Genomic DNA, 14,345 nt, shown 5'->3' on the forward strand with positions numbered 1-14,345 from the left:
CTGTTTAATCATGCCCGCTCAGAGGACATGAAATGGTCTTTTCTTCTTCGAGAAGGTGGAATTATGCAGTGATAGTGCAATATTCCTTTCAGCAGTTTCTCAGTCAGTGATACCTAATGTCATTTCACTAAGTGTGGCTTTTGCCCTGCCCTGTGAACAAAGGAGCAAAGTAGGATAAAGCTCGGGATAGTGTCTGCTAGCACGCTTTTCACTTCCACACACGCGAGAGCCAGTGCATGTACAACGTATGACTTCGGGAGGGGCTTGCTCACGTGACGCTGGTCCTGTATTGAAATGGAAACATCGTTTCTATGTGGATATTGCTCTTTACGATCCACTGGGATTTATTTCCTCCTTTGTTGTGTATTCTTATCCTTCCCACGCTGTCGGCGCTGCTCTTGGAAACCCCTCTTGAAACATCTGCATGATCCTTGGCCTTTGTGGTATGCTGCCCAGTATAATCTTGTCACAGGTGATTGGCATGGTTTGTCTCTAACAGAACTATAAGGTCTGCAGTGTTCCTTAACTATACCTCAGATGGAGTAGATTTCAGATAAATACTTGTGAGTGAATGAGATAATCTGCCCCTGTAAGAAATTAATTATGAATTGGAGGACAGCCTGCAGATACACTATAAATACTGTGTCCCCTCGATGTGCACCCCTCTGCACAGGAAAAGAAGAATTAAACACATCCACACATCATGTACTACCCTCCCTGAAAGGATTTCTGTGCATTTAAAAAGGGATGCAATACAGCCCAGTAATCTCTTCAGCCACTGTGATCTGAGTACGGTGTATAAGTGCATGATGCCAGGCAAACACTTGACCTTGCATCCAGAGTCTCCAGCACAAGTGGCTGGCATCCAGGGGGCATTAAAGTCAAGTACAGTTGAATGAATGAATGAAGTGCCCCAAATCTGAAAAATCAGAAGAGAATATTTCATGCGCCTCCTGTTGGGGCCCTAGGGAGGGGAGTAGCCTTAGTTGAAACCTGAGTAAGCATTTCTGAGGTGACCTGTCATAGTGGGGGATTTTAAGGGCTGTACTGGGACAAGTTACACTGTACAGAAAGTGGAGGTCTAGAGTTCTTTTCTCCAGAACATCACCCCAAATCACCCTTAACTTTTTTAGCAATTTTATTGAGATAGATTCATACACTATACAATCCCTCCAAAGTATACAATCAAAAGCTGTCAATCTAATAATCACGAAGTTGTGCATTCATCACCCCAGTCAATTTAGGAACATTTTCACTACTCCAAAAAGAAAATCCCCATGCCCCATAAATGCCCCTATTGTTGACACTTAGCATTTGTTACAATTGTTGAAAGAATATTAAAACATTCCTGTTAACTCTAGTCCACATCAGGTGCATTTCCCCCATATCCCACCCTATTATTAACACCTTGTAACAGCGATGTATATTTGTTATAGTTCATGAAAGGATACTCTTATTTTTGTGCTATTAACCACGGATACCACGCACAATGGGGTTCCCTGTGTTAGTGCCGTGTTTTGCCCTCCAGCGTTCCTTCTAGTAACATATGCGATCTTAAACTTCCCCCTTTCAACCGCAATCACAAGCACAAGTCAGCACTAATTGCACACACAATAATGTGCTGCCACACTTTTCACTTTGGAATTTTTCACTTTGGAATTTCTCATAATTTAGGAGACGTTCTTCTGGAGAACCCCCACTTTCACGGGTGCAGTCATATTCATTATTAAGTCAATGGACATTTATTCAGCATCTCCTGTGGGCAGAACAGGTAGCATGTGGTTAAACATCCCAGCATTAGCTTAAGACTAGAGAGGGACGAGGTACTTGTGTAAAACATAAGGAGTCTCTCCTGATTATTACAAATAGTACTTTGGGTTTGCAAACAACTTGTAATTTAAGTGCACCATCCCAGCATATGTTTTATCAATCTTCATTCTGTCTTCTTAATTGGGCAGGGTAAGTTCTATTTTCCTCTTTTAATTCGTGAGAAAACTGAGGTGCACCTGAACCCGAGTACTGCCGTTCACCTGGGGAGGACGAGCCAGGTCCGCCAGCCAGTCCAGTCTTCCTGCCAGTCCACTTAGACTTCCGGCCGCAGGTGCTTGAGTCTACCTTTTGTTGAACTGGTGTTTTAAAAGAGGGACGACCTTGATGACCTTGAGTGACTTTAGCATTTGTGTAAGCACAAGAAAAACCAAACTTGCCAAACTTGAGGTGCGCCCATGGGTGCCTGTAAGCTGAAATGCTAACTCTGTGGCATCACTATTTAGAGCTACATGCAGGCGAGTGAGCGTCTGTCCAGGCAGGCAGGGCCCGTGGAATCTGACGACCAGCTCTGACCCTCAATTTGTGCCAGATGAGCAGACTCTGAAGTCGTTCAAGAAGTAGCTGCACACTGCACACAGGAGAGGCCAGTACTGAAGAGCCTTTTTTCCTGGCTCCTTTTCCTTTGCACTCTTACTGTTAACTGCCTCCTGCCTCCAAATCTAGACAACTACCTCTGCAGCAAGGGGATGGATGCACGCTTTTAAGGAAATTCCCTCCTCTCCCCTTTCCTTTCCACTTAGCTCATCCTTAGTGTGCACCTCTGCTCCTGGTGAAGTTAGGTTAGATACATCCTAATCAGACAGGAGGCAGCACAGAGTGTGACATTGACTTAGAGCTTGGACAGTTGTGCTCTGCAGAAGCCGCTAGCAGAATGACTGCAATTCCCATTCCTACTACATGCTGATTATAATTGCACCTGGAGTCATATTCCAATATAAATGCCTTTCGAATTAGCTTAGCTCTTCTCTCCAAGAATTCTGGTAGAACCCAGGAAGAAGAGTCAGCCTGGCTGCCAGCACATTAATCCAAACATACCAAGGAGTCTAAATAAATCAAGTAACTTCTCGTTTAGAATAGGCTTAATAGACTGAGCTGGTGGCAGGCCACAGTGTTTTGAATTTATTCCACATGCCTAAAATTTGATTATGTTTTTTTGAGCAAAGCTTCTCAAGAATGGCCTAGCCATGCTGCCTTTTCTAGTGTCTGTATTCAGGCCATCTTTGTGTGGGCATTCTGTAGCTTTACTTCACTTTGAGGTGACACTGAGAGTAATTTAAGTGAAAAGTCCACAGTTTTCTGAAATTGGGCACTGCATTATGGGATGAGATTGAAACCATCATATTGTTTTGCTTGAAGCTAAATTTGGATAAGAGCAGCACAGTTTTATAAAGATGCTTTGCCTGTAAGAACGCTCACATGAACAAAAACTGAACCATTTATCAGATCAGGTTAATCAGGACACAGTTTGGCACGTCATGTACTTCCCCAGTGTTCATAAATCAGCAGACGGGGGTGTGAATTTGAGAAAGGAAACCTAGCCAGCCTTAGTTGCATCTGTTACAATTGAACGGTTCTCTGTTTTCAATTATAATTGGGTTTCCTAGGTATAATATGTTTATAATGCTGTGTTCTTTATTTCTTTTTATAAATACATTTATTTTCATTAGAAAAGATGAAATATGTTTGGGACCAAACCTTTTGCCTCCAAATGGGATTAAAACTGTAGTTTAATTTTTTATCCACTTCTTTTTATTATGAAATATTTCAAACATATTGATAAGAGTAGAGAAAAAAGTAAGCATCCTTTTACACCCACAAACTACCTATATCAAGTCTTAACATTATTTTAAATTTACTTTGGATCACAAAAACATAAATTAAAAATAATAATAATACAGACCCTGTCACAGATTCCTGTATATCCTCTCTTGTTGTGATAACTAGTATTCCAAATGTACAAGTTATCATTCCCATGAATGCTTTACATTTTTACTACATACTTACGAATTTGGAAGCAATACATAGTACATGTTGCCAATTTTAAACTCTAGATGAATACAAAATGATATGAATCATCTTGTGGCCTGTTGTTTTTTCCTCTTTATAATTATCCATGATGATACATTTACCTCCAGCTCATGAATTAAAACCACTGTACAGTGTTCCATTATATTTATATAACCCAAATTATCTATGCAGTCTTTGCTTGATGGCCATTTCAGGTGTCTTTAATTGTCTCACAAACAGTTCTAAGTAGTAGCTTTTTGTTTTTGTTTTTGTTTTTTAGAGTTGAAAGGAGGGAGGAGAGGAAATTGGGGCCTTAGTGTTTACTGGACCAGAGCAAATGCCAGCAGCATCAGTATTTCAACATCTCCCAAGTAGTTCAGCTCTTAATAACAGTATTGTACAGTGTTAATACACATGCTCCCAAAAAAAGCAAATATTGTGAGACTAAATATTTAAGACATTTCAATATAAACAATAATAACTACAAATTAGGAAACGCTGAAGTGTCCCTCTACTTGCCCCTGGCTTCCCGGCTTCCTTGGCCTTCATGTCCCTCTACCCGCATGTCCTTGGAATGGCCATGTCTGGTGAGCCTGTAGGGGCTTCAGGATCCTCCCTCTGTGTTTAGGTGCCCCTGAGCAAGTGGCCTGTCCTGTGGCCTCCAGCAATTCTGCTCTGTCTCCCTCCCTGCCTTGCCAAGTCTGACTGTCTCCACCCAGGAGGCGAGATACGCATCCGTCACTTCTCATCCCTGCTCATCCAGTTTTAAGGGGTGGGGAGGTTGGGATGGGGAAGAAAAAGGGAAATGTTTAGAGGCAAGGATTGTCCTGAGTTTAGGGTTAGGGAGCCTGGTGGGCGTGTTGCCAGGCTGCCCTGGAGCAGAGAGGACAGGCCGGCAGGGAGAGAGGAATGGGAGAAAATCCTGGCAGGTTGCTCTAAGCCTTCAAGCTAAACATCAGCATTAAAGCTGTGAGGGACAGTGTTTTCAGATGGAAATTAAGTTGGGAATTTTAATTCCTAACACTGGTAAGAGAATACTGAACTGGTGTTGCAATCATTAATAATACAAACACATTTTTAGTTTCACTAGATACTGATATTTTTTTCCAAATCAGTTGTACCAATTTACATTCCCACCAGAGGTGTGACATTTTACCACCATCGAGCTAACATTTGACCAAATCTGATTTTCTAACTTTTGTCAGAGAGGTTTGATACTATATTTCATCGTTGTATAAAGTTGAATTCTCTGATTATTAGTAGAGTATGGAGTACCTGGCCTGTGTATTTTTTTACAATTTTTAAAATAAGTTCTATTACAAAGGTGATAGAGTTTTATAGTATCATACTGAAATGCAGGAGAACAAAAGAAAATAAAATTGACCCATAACATACCACATAAGGATACCTGTTATTGTTACTTTTAAAAGATAGCTTTATTGGGGTATAATTCACATGCATTGTACATATTTAAAGTATTCTGTTGGATAAGTTTTGACATAGGCATACACCAGTGAAGCCATCACCCTAAGCAAGATAATTAGCTTATCTATGAGCCCCAAAAGTTTGCTGCTATCCCTTATTGTTTTGTTCTCCCTCCCTGCTGCTGCCCTTTTCCTCTCCAGAGCTCATCTCCTGGCAAGTACTCTGTCACTATACGTACATATTCTTTTGCATTCCCTAGAATTTTGTATAAATGGAACAATCCCGGATGTACTCCTTTTGGTCTGGCTTCTTTCTCTAAGCGTGTTTATTCTGAGATTGCTCCATATTGTAAGCATGGATCAATGGGTCATTCCTTTTTTTTTTTTTAAAGATTTATTTATTTATATATTTCTCTCCCTTTGGGTCATTCCTTTTGATTGCAGAGCAGCGTTCCTGTACATGGCTGTACCACAGTGTGTTGACAGATGTGGGTTTTTTCCCCAGTTATCTGATTGGTTGGCCACTTAACCTTTTCTAAAGGACAATATTTATGTCTACGAGTGTTCTCACACACAAAGAATTGAGTTTGAAATTAGCCCTGTTACTACTGAGTGCCTAGGAGAGTGCACATAGAGACGCTCAGGAGATATTTCTTGGAAGAGCTAGATATCTGTTGACAAAATCTAAAATCTAACTAGGACAACAAATCCGGAATATCTAAGAGATCAAGAGACATGGAGCAGTTGAACTCAACTTAATCAGTGATATTCTTCTTTTCCCCAAATGTCAGGAGATCCCACTTGCTTACTTGAAATTCTTTCCCTTGCTTCAAAGTAGCATACCCTAAATCATATTAAATCTCTTTTCACTGAGAACAGCCTCTCTACTCTGCTTGTCTTTTGTTCAGTCCTTCTCCCAACCGGCTGAGCTTAGAATTCTCTGACATTGCTTCTATTCACAATTAATTCGTTTGCAAGTACTGGTAATGCTCCTTCCTATATAGCTCTCCGTCATTGCCCCAATTACTGCTGTATGTGGTTCTGGTTCAGACCACTTCTTCCCGAGCACTCCAGAATCGCCTGTTTTGGCTCCCTGACCCCAGCTTTCCCCTCTCAAATGCAGCCTCCCCACACTCATGACCTGTTTTTCTGAAGTGTTATTTTAACCATGTCACTAAGTTGCTTCCGACTCTCCCTTGGCTCCTCAGTGCCTGCAGACTAAAATTCAAATGCCTCAGCATCTCTGCGTGCTTAGCCACCTGCTTGCACTGTGATGCAGAAGTATTTAACTGCTTGCAGGTACCCAAACACACTGTGCTCGTTCACACCTCCATGCCTTTGAAAAAACACACTCTCCAGTTTCTGCAATCCATTGTCAACATCTTTGGCAGGGGTGAAAACATGGTTTGAAGCCTTCTTATATCACTGCAGGCACTTGTATAAGCACTAACACAAAGCCCAGCAAAAGTGCATCACTTCACATCGATGCTTCCAGTGCCCATACAGCATCCAGGACTACGCTGTGATTTTATTTTCCTTGGGATACTGTGCCACCTTGAGGCTGTAGGGCATGGCTTTCTTACCTTTGAAATTAGAAATGAGTCCAAAGCCAGTAACCTAATAGTCCTTAGTAGGTATGTGTTGGGTAAATGAATAAATGAATGCATAATTTAAACATCTGATCACCAAGTCATCTTCATTTCCTGCCAAAATATGTTCAAGTCTTTGACTTGTTCTCAATCCTGTCATCACCAATTTGGTGAAAAGGCATTTAACTTCCTGCCTGAATTGTTGCATCAACTTCCTAACTATTAACCTATGTCAATAAACCCTCCTTCTGAAATGATGCTAGTGCAGATTGGCCCAACCAAACTCACACAACTATGCTTTTAATTTTACTTTCCTATCAGTTTCCCTGACTGCCTGACTCTCAAAAGCTCTAGCTACTCTAGGAATCAAATTTTCTCTATTTTTCCAGCACACATTCTCCATTCCAGGTAGCCCACTTTTCTCCCACATTCTTATACCAATCTATGTCCATTCCAGATTGTCTTCCAGTGCTCAAGTGTACCCCTCGCCTGAAGGTCCTCTCTCCTCCATCTATCTGAATTCTTCTAATAGCTTACCTCTTGCTGAAGTCACACCTGTGTGACTGAGTGACATAACCAATGGACTTGTTTGGTATTTGTGATCTATATCACCCAGAGTCTAACTGCATTTTAGATAATCTTATAAATAGTCAAAATAAGCCATTAAATTTTTTCAAAGTGAATAGCCTCTGTATATTCTTCTCCCCTATCCCACAATAGAATATTTGCTCCATAGAAACAGATAATTTTTGTTTCTTTTATATATCAAGGAAAACCAGGGACCAAGGTACCCAAATATTTGTTAAATAAATAAGTCTGTGAAATTGCTTATTATATGGTGAAGGTCAAATAACTTTCTTTCCTCAGAAACAAACTTAGAAGGAAATATGGGCAAATATGAGTGAATTTCCGAACTTTAAACTATGTGCTACTTTAGAAGTGATTTCATAAGCATAATCGCAAGTCGAGTAAATCATTATATTCATTTTCCTCAAAAGTAATATTTAAATTTTAAATTTTAGGGTAGCTTCTGAAAAGTAGTGATGTCCATACCTAACAGTGTCAATTAATTTGCAGTATGTTTTCAGGAATTTTGTACACATTGATATAAATTGGAATGAACTCAAGATAGTTCTAATATATGCCTGGATGAATGAAGCATAAGAACAATGTGAGTATATTGTAGCTCAGAGTAAAAACAGATACAGGTTCTTGGACTCAGAGTAGTATGATGGTCTGTATATAGTTTGTCATGGCTAAGGCCATTTACCAACTCTTTCCTAAAATTCTATGATTTTCAAAGGAAAAAAAAAATCTTCCTCTTTTTGAAGCCCGTATCCCAGAACCTGACATTTAGTTGATATTTTTAAAATATTTGTTAAATATTTGAACTGAAGCCACTGGAGAACTTTTTTTTTTTTTTTTAATTTAAGAAGCGGAGTGACATAGTTACAGCTGAATTTGAAATCAGTAATTAGGAAGATTGTCTGGAGGATGATTCAGAGCGAAGGCAGAATAGGAAAGCGAGGAAGTCTTTGTTCATTCGGGCATGGTCATGGACCGCCTACTCCTTGGTATGTGCTTAAGAGTGGCTGAACCCCTAAGAGTCTCACTAACAGGTTTAGCCTGTTGGAAAAGATTAGGTAAAAAATGATGAAGCTCTAATTTAGGAAGTGATTAGGATGAAAAGGAGGAGATGCTTTGGAATCTATTTATGAAGAACCACTAAAGGATTTGGAGACCCATTTCGCCCAGGGTTCTGATGTGAGTGTCTGATTCAAGAGCACAGTTAGAGATAGGCATATGAGCAGGTGGACCAGGAGGGATGATGGTTTTAGCTGTGGATAAATAATGTTGGAAGAGCTGGTGAACAGTCCCTGTTAGGGATGCCCAGTTTAAAATGGTAGATAAGATCTGGTGCTCAGGAGAGAGATGAGGGCTGGAGAGAGATGGATTTGGATTCATCAACAAAAATACTGCTGTTGAAGATATAAATGCATGTGAAATTTCTCCAGAGAGGTTTCACAGGGAGGGCTGAAGCTGCAAAATTATGGGACATCAAAAGGTGAAGAATTCAAGAGTGATCGACAAAGAAGACTGAAAATTTATGGTCAGAGTTGACGTCAAGAAACCAGGAAAGAGTAATTTTATCAGTTAAAATGGTTTCATGTGCAAGTAATAGAGAACCCGACTCACCTAGCTTTGAACAATAAAGTAATTTAGCGGTGCACATAGCTGGAATTCCACGTGGCCTTGGGAGTGGTTTATTCACTTGTCAAGAAACCAGTTTCCTTTGTCTCCTTTTGCTCTGCCAGCCAGTTTTGGATTTGCCCTAAATTGGTTCCTCTTCTGGGGACAGAATGACAGGTAGTAGAAACCAGGACTGCATGTCCCAGCACAGTTGGAGGCTTGGATCTGGAAGGTGTCCTGGAATCATGAAGACTTAACCCTCATCTCCAATGAAGTATTCCTTCTGTACTGTCAGCCCAAATTTGGTTACCTAATGAGTCCTGAGACCATCTTTAACTCGGGAAAGGAATGAGCTCCTGGGACCTAGTGGAGATTTAGCTTGCCCTGAGGTGCTGAGCTTTTCTGAAGAATGATGAATACAAGAAGAGAAAAAAATATTCTAAGGGAAAGGAACTAGAAAATGGGTGACACATAACAGTCACAAGGACTATTTCTTTTTTTAAGAAATATCCAGTATTTATTAAACTACAAGTTCACAGGCACAGCTTGAGCAAGATTTTTTTTTAAATCTTCTGAAGTTATACGAGCATCTAAATCCAAAAGCACTGACAAAAACTGAGCAACAAACCTAGTATTGGCTTATTAGGGAAAGGGATCAGAGAAAACATTGCTAGTGGAAACACAGGCCTGGCCAAAAATAAATGCTTTGTATTAATTAGTAAATTAAAAGAATAATTCTACCCCCTGACAGAAGCATTAGGTCAGCCTGGGAGGAAAAATGTTTAGAGAAGTTTTTAACATTGTCAAATGCCAGAGAGAGCTCAAAACAATAATTCAATAGCAACAACAAAACACCACCCATCCGTTGATTATTGCAAAAAGGTAACCCTACGGAGACTTTCTGGATTCTGACTGAAGTGGGTAGAGAGTGATTGTGAGGCGAGAAAGGAGAGTAATCATTGACTCCAGTGTTAGGGTACTGGGTTTAGAAAGGAAGAATAAAGACAATATAGCAACTAAAGAGGAAAAATAGCGAGAGGAAGGTTTGTTTGTTTTTTTCCCCAATCGTCAATTAAATGTTCCAAAGTCCAGAAGGGCGACCTGTGGAAAGGAGTATTCACTGGCCCCTAAAATCAGATTCTTATGAAGTCTCTTCCAGTGGCTGGTTGTACAAACTGACTCTGTCAAGCCTTCTGTGAGTTCTTACTTAAGGTAAGAGGAAAAGAAAACTATTTTTTGTTGGTAGAATTCATAAATGTTTTGAAAAAGAAAAATATATATTTTAGTTTTTTTTGTTAAAAACATGAATTGTGAGAATGATATATAACAAATAACTTTCCATTTTAACCATCTTTTAAGAGTATAATCCGGCGGCATTAATTACATTCACAATGTTGGTCAGCGATCACCATCCCTCTTACCAAACTTTTCCTCTCCCCCAACAGAAATAGCGTGCCCATTAAGCAATAATTCCCCATCCCCTCCTTAAAAATAAAAGTGAGTGTGTTTGTGTTCTTTTAGGAGAAATTTTTAATGTTATTCTCAATTAAGTTTTCAATAAATTATTTGGGGACTGAAAATATAATATTTTTATCCCATTACTTGCCTGTAGACTGAAATTCATATTGCACAGAGAATGTAAGAAAAGCTTTAACTTCAGGTAAAATTGTATTTTAATTAAAATTATAGAAAGTACATTGCCTGATGTACGGTAGGTACTCAGTAAATAATTTTAAACACTGTTTTAATCTTTATATTTAAGAATAAAAAGCATTAGAGGGTGTCAACCAAACTATAAACTCCCTATACTGGAAACATATATGTTAATGTTCGGAGAATTGATCCTAAAACACAGTAAAAGTGTGCCACAAGAAAAACTAGTAATACTGAAAAGTGCAATAAACCTGGTTAACTAGGACTAAGTAGGTAGGTCAATTGAAATTACTGGAAAATTGATGCATATGGTCCACAAATATTAATTGAGCACTTACTGTGTGCCAGGCGCAATTCTAAGCATTATAAATACAATAAATATAAAAACAAGAACTCCCTGCTTTCATGGAGCAGCATATATGTAAGAAAAAATATGTATATGTATTTTAGGAGGTACTGGGGACTGAACTTGGGACCTCATACATGTGAAGCAAGTGCTCAATCACTGAGCAGCATCTGCTCCAAGAGGAAATTAATATGCGCTCTGTCAGAGGAGAGGAGATAATTGCCTTGAAGAATAAAGCAGCATAATGGGGTAGTAGGCAATTATGGGGTGGGGGCGGGGGTTGCTACTTTACATAAGAAGGGTAAGGAAGTTCTCTCTGAAGGGGGGATGTTTGGGCAGAGAAACAGAACAAGGAGGATATCTGTTTTCCAGGGTCTGTGAACTTCAAGTGCCCAGGCCCTAATCTAGTTGCTGGGAGCTTGTCTGGCAAGTCTGAAGAGCAGCAGGTTGGGGCTGGGAGGACGGAGGGGACGGGGCTCCGTGAGTGAAGGGAAACCTTTAGCCAATGAGGTCAGAGAGGTGCACCTCAGTGCATCTTGGAATGAGGCCACGGAGGTCAGGTGAGGAACTTGGGAATTTCTCTAAGAGGGATTAGAAAGGCATTAGAGGCCTGGCTTGATGTGTGCAGGCTATTGGAAAGCTCTAGTAGCTGTAGGGAGAACAGGATTTTTTAGGGCAAGGGCAAGTATGAAACTGGGAGATACTGTTGAAACAAGCAGGTTTTGTTATTGTTATTGTTTTGTTTTTTTTCTTTTATACTCTAGTTTGTTTTTAAATTCTTATAGGGATTATGCTAAAAGTGAAAACATGAATCCTTAATTTACAAACTTTAATTTTTATCAATACTTTTACCCTTCTTCAGAAAATATGAGGCTAATAGAATGCTTTATACCTTCTTACAACTACATGCTATTATAATTGGGATTTCAAATATTTATACATATACATATACAGATCCCAATAATGATGTTTTCAAGAGTCAATATACATGCAGATTTATTCTCATATCCACTACTTTCTTTGCTTTTCATTCATTCTCCTTGGGACCATTATTTTCTTCCCCAAGTAGGCCTGCAGGTAGTAAACTAACCTTAGTTTTTATTTATCTGAAATTGCTTCTATGTTACCTTCTTTTTTTTTATACTTATTTTATTGAAGTGTATCATTCATACATGAACATACATAAACAAGTGTATAGTAAAAGTTGTGAACTTACAAAATAAACAAAAAGCAACTTTCTTTTCTTCTAAATAGAAAATAAAAGCAAGCTACCCATCCAGGAAGTATGTCCAAGAAATTGTCTTCGCAGATCTACTAAATGGATAATATTGGTTTGGAATTAGCACAGTAACTGTTCATGTAGAAATAATCCAGTTGACACTGGTGAACTATCCCTCATGCAGACTTTCATATTTGGTGACCCTTTCTTAGAGCAGGTGGAATATGAACCACACTTCCCCCTTCAGCCCAATAAGTTACAACAAATTATTGTGGCCAGTGCCCCTAAAATTAATGACATTATTACATTTCATTGTAAAGTAAGAATTACACCATAGGTATTTTTGTCCAGCTTTTTAACAACTGTGCTTTAAGTTTAGAACATTGTGTGCCCCCTTAGATAGTAATGGTCACACCGCATCTAAATGTATGCATTGTGAGATTCATGGGACAGTGATGCCAGAGTTCTCCAGCCTACACTTTATAGGCTAAAAAACAACTTATTTCAAATTAGAGCCTGCCATCTGTTTTTTTTTTTCCGGACACAAGTTACAGAATGTTGCTTCTGGTCCAGCAAACCTAAACTTCATTTTTTGGCAAACAGGGGAAAAGTAAAGATGGCATGTGAACCTAACACAATATTCAGATTTTTGTATAATTTCTTCTAAGACTTCTCTATCAAGCTCCTACCTTATTTGCACTTTCCACCTCCCCAACTTTTGCAACCCCCCATCATTTCCTGAGGGACCGTACAAAGCATGAAATTCTCTGCCAGACTTGGTCCTCCTACCTGGGAAAAAGGCAGCCCTGTAATTGAATCCCAGCATCTGCGATGCCTTCCCTCTCTTCCTGCCCCTCTGGAGCTACCGCAAATTGAACGGTCTGCACGGCTCAGCCTGCCTCCCAGCTGCCAGCCCCTGTAGACACCAGGGAGCCGGAGGGGACCGGGCCGAGCAGTGTTGAGTTGCACTAAACACACAGCCCCAGGAGATGGGCCGTCACTTCCCAATTGAATATTTATATCAGCCCCGCTTCTCATCTTGCTCTTTGGCACAGGTCTGAGTACTGAGCTCCCGCTGACTTCAAGGGTGCTACATTGTCTTTGGACCTGCTCCGCGAAGTCTTACGCCAGATGAGAAATGGCTCCAGGTTCCTATTGCTAGAATGGCTGGTTGACTAAATTTTTTTCATGGAGACTATCATGTTTAATGTCGTAAGGATGGGGCAAGAGGGGAGGTCCCTGACCTCTCCTGGCCATGCTGTTCCAAGAAATGCCAACGGCCTCGGCCACAGCTTCTCGCAGAGGAGAACTTTAATTGCGTGAGTTCAGGCCCTTACAGTACTCGATGTTGCTGCATCTTCTCCATCTTTTTCTCAGAGGTTTTATTTTTGTTTGCTTAGGCCAGGCACTTTTCACAGGCTGTCTCATCACATTTCACATACTGATCGGGCAAGGCAGGTGCAAACTTCCTTGCTCTCAAAGTGAATGGGTTGGGTAACCTCATAGAGAGACAGAATGTCTCTGTCTATGGATGAGTCGCAGGGTTATTTCTTGAACCCTATAAGTCTGAGAAGTATTTGGAAAGCCAAGGACACCCATAAACTTTTTCTGCCTGGCAAACCATCGCCTTAAATTCATATCACTGACTCCCACTCATGTTTTATCTAATAAAGCACCCTCCTTATGCATATTTAATCATTGGGTTTGCTTAGCAGAACTATTTTTCAATATAAACAGTAATCTTGTTCATTGAACGTGTTGTGAATTATTGACTCTAAAGTGAAATTCTTAGGTAATTTAATGTGAATAATTTTAAAGGAGCCTAGCTCTCCAGAAGCCAGCATAGGCTCTTGAGCTGGAGGTGTACCAGAACTACCTCAGCGTCTTTGAGACAGCATGACCACCGGCGAGGAGCGAAGGCACACATTGCACGTAGGACATATGGAATTCAGCGAAGTATGTGTCAGAATCTCTTGGTATATTTATAAGGAAAAGATGAAATGTAGACTGAATGGTAATACTTTTAGTTCAATAAATTTCCAAGGAGTAGATTTAAAAATCTGGAGGGAAGCAGCTGTGGCTCAATC

The 14,345-nt window shown here is 40.0% G+C and overlaps 1 protein-coding gene across 27 annotated transcripts in view; it reads left to right on the top strand.

Annotated features, from left to right (window-relative positions):
• Positions 1–14,345, top strand: part of EYA4 (EYA transcriptional coactivator and phosphatase 4) — a 271,160-nt gene that overhangs the window by 177,500 nt on the left and 79,315 nt on the right. The window contains exon 1 of one of the 27 annotated variants that reach the window (XM_071218668.1): positions 10,170–10,252. The exons of the other annotated variants lie outside the window; for them this stretch is intronic. The gene's annotated coding sequence lies outside the window, so the exon portion shown is untranslated. Of the gene's footprint in view, positions 1–10,169; positions 10,253–14,345 lie in introns of those variants that run through there. 27 annotated transcript variants of the gene reach the window in all.

Source organism: Dasypus novemcinctus, chromosome 11 (genome assembly GCF_030445035.2).
Source record: "Dasypus novemcinctus isolate mDasNov1 chromosome 11, mDasNov1.1.hap2, whole genome shotgun sequence".
Taxonomy (NCBI): Eukaryota; Metazoa; Chordata; class Mammalia; order Cingulata; family Dasypodidae; genus Dasypus; species Dasypus novemcinctus.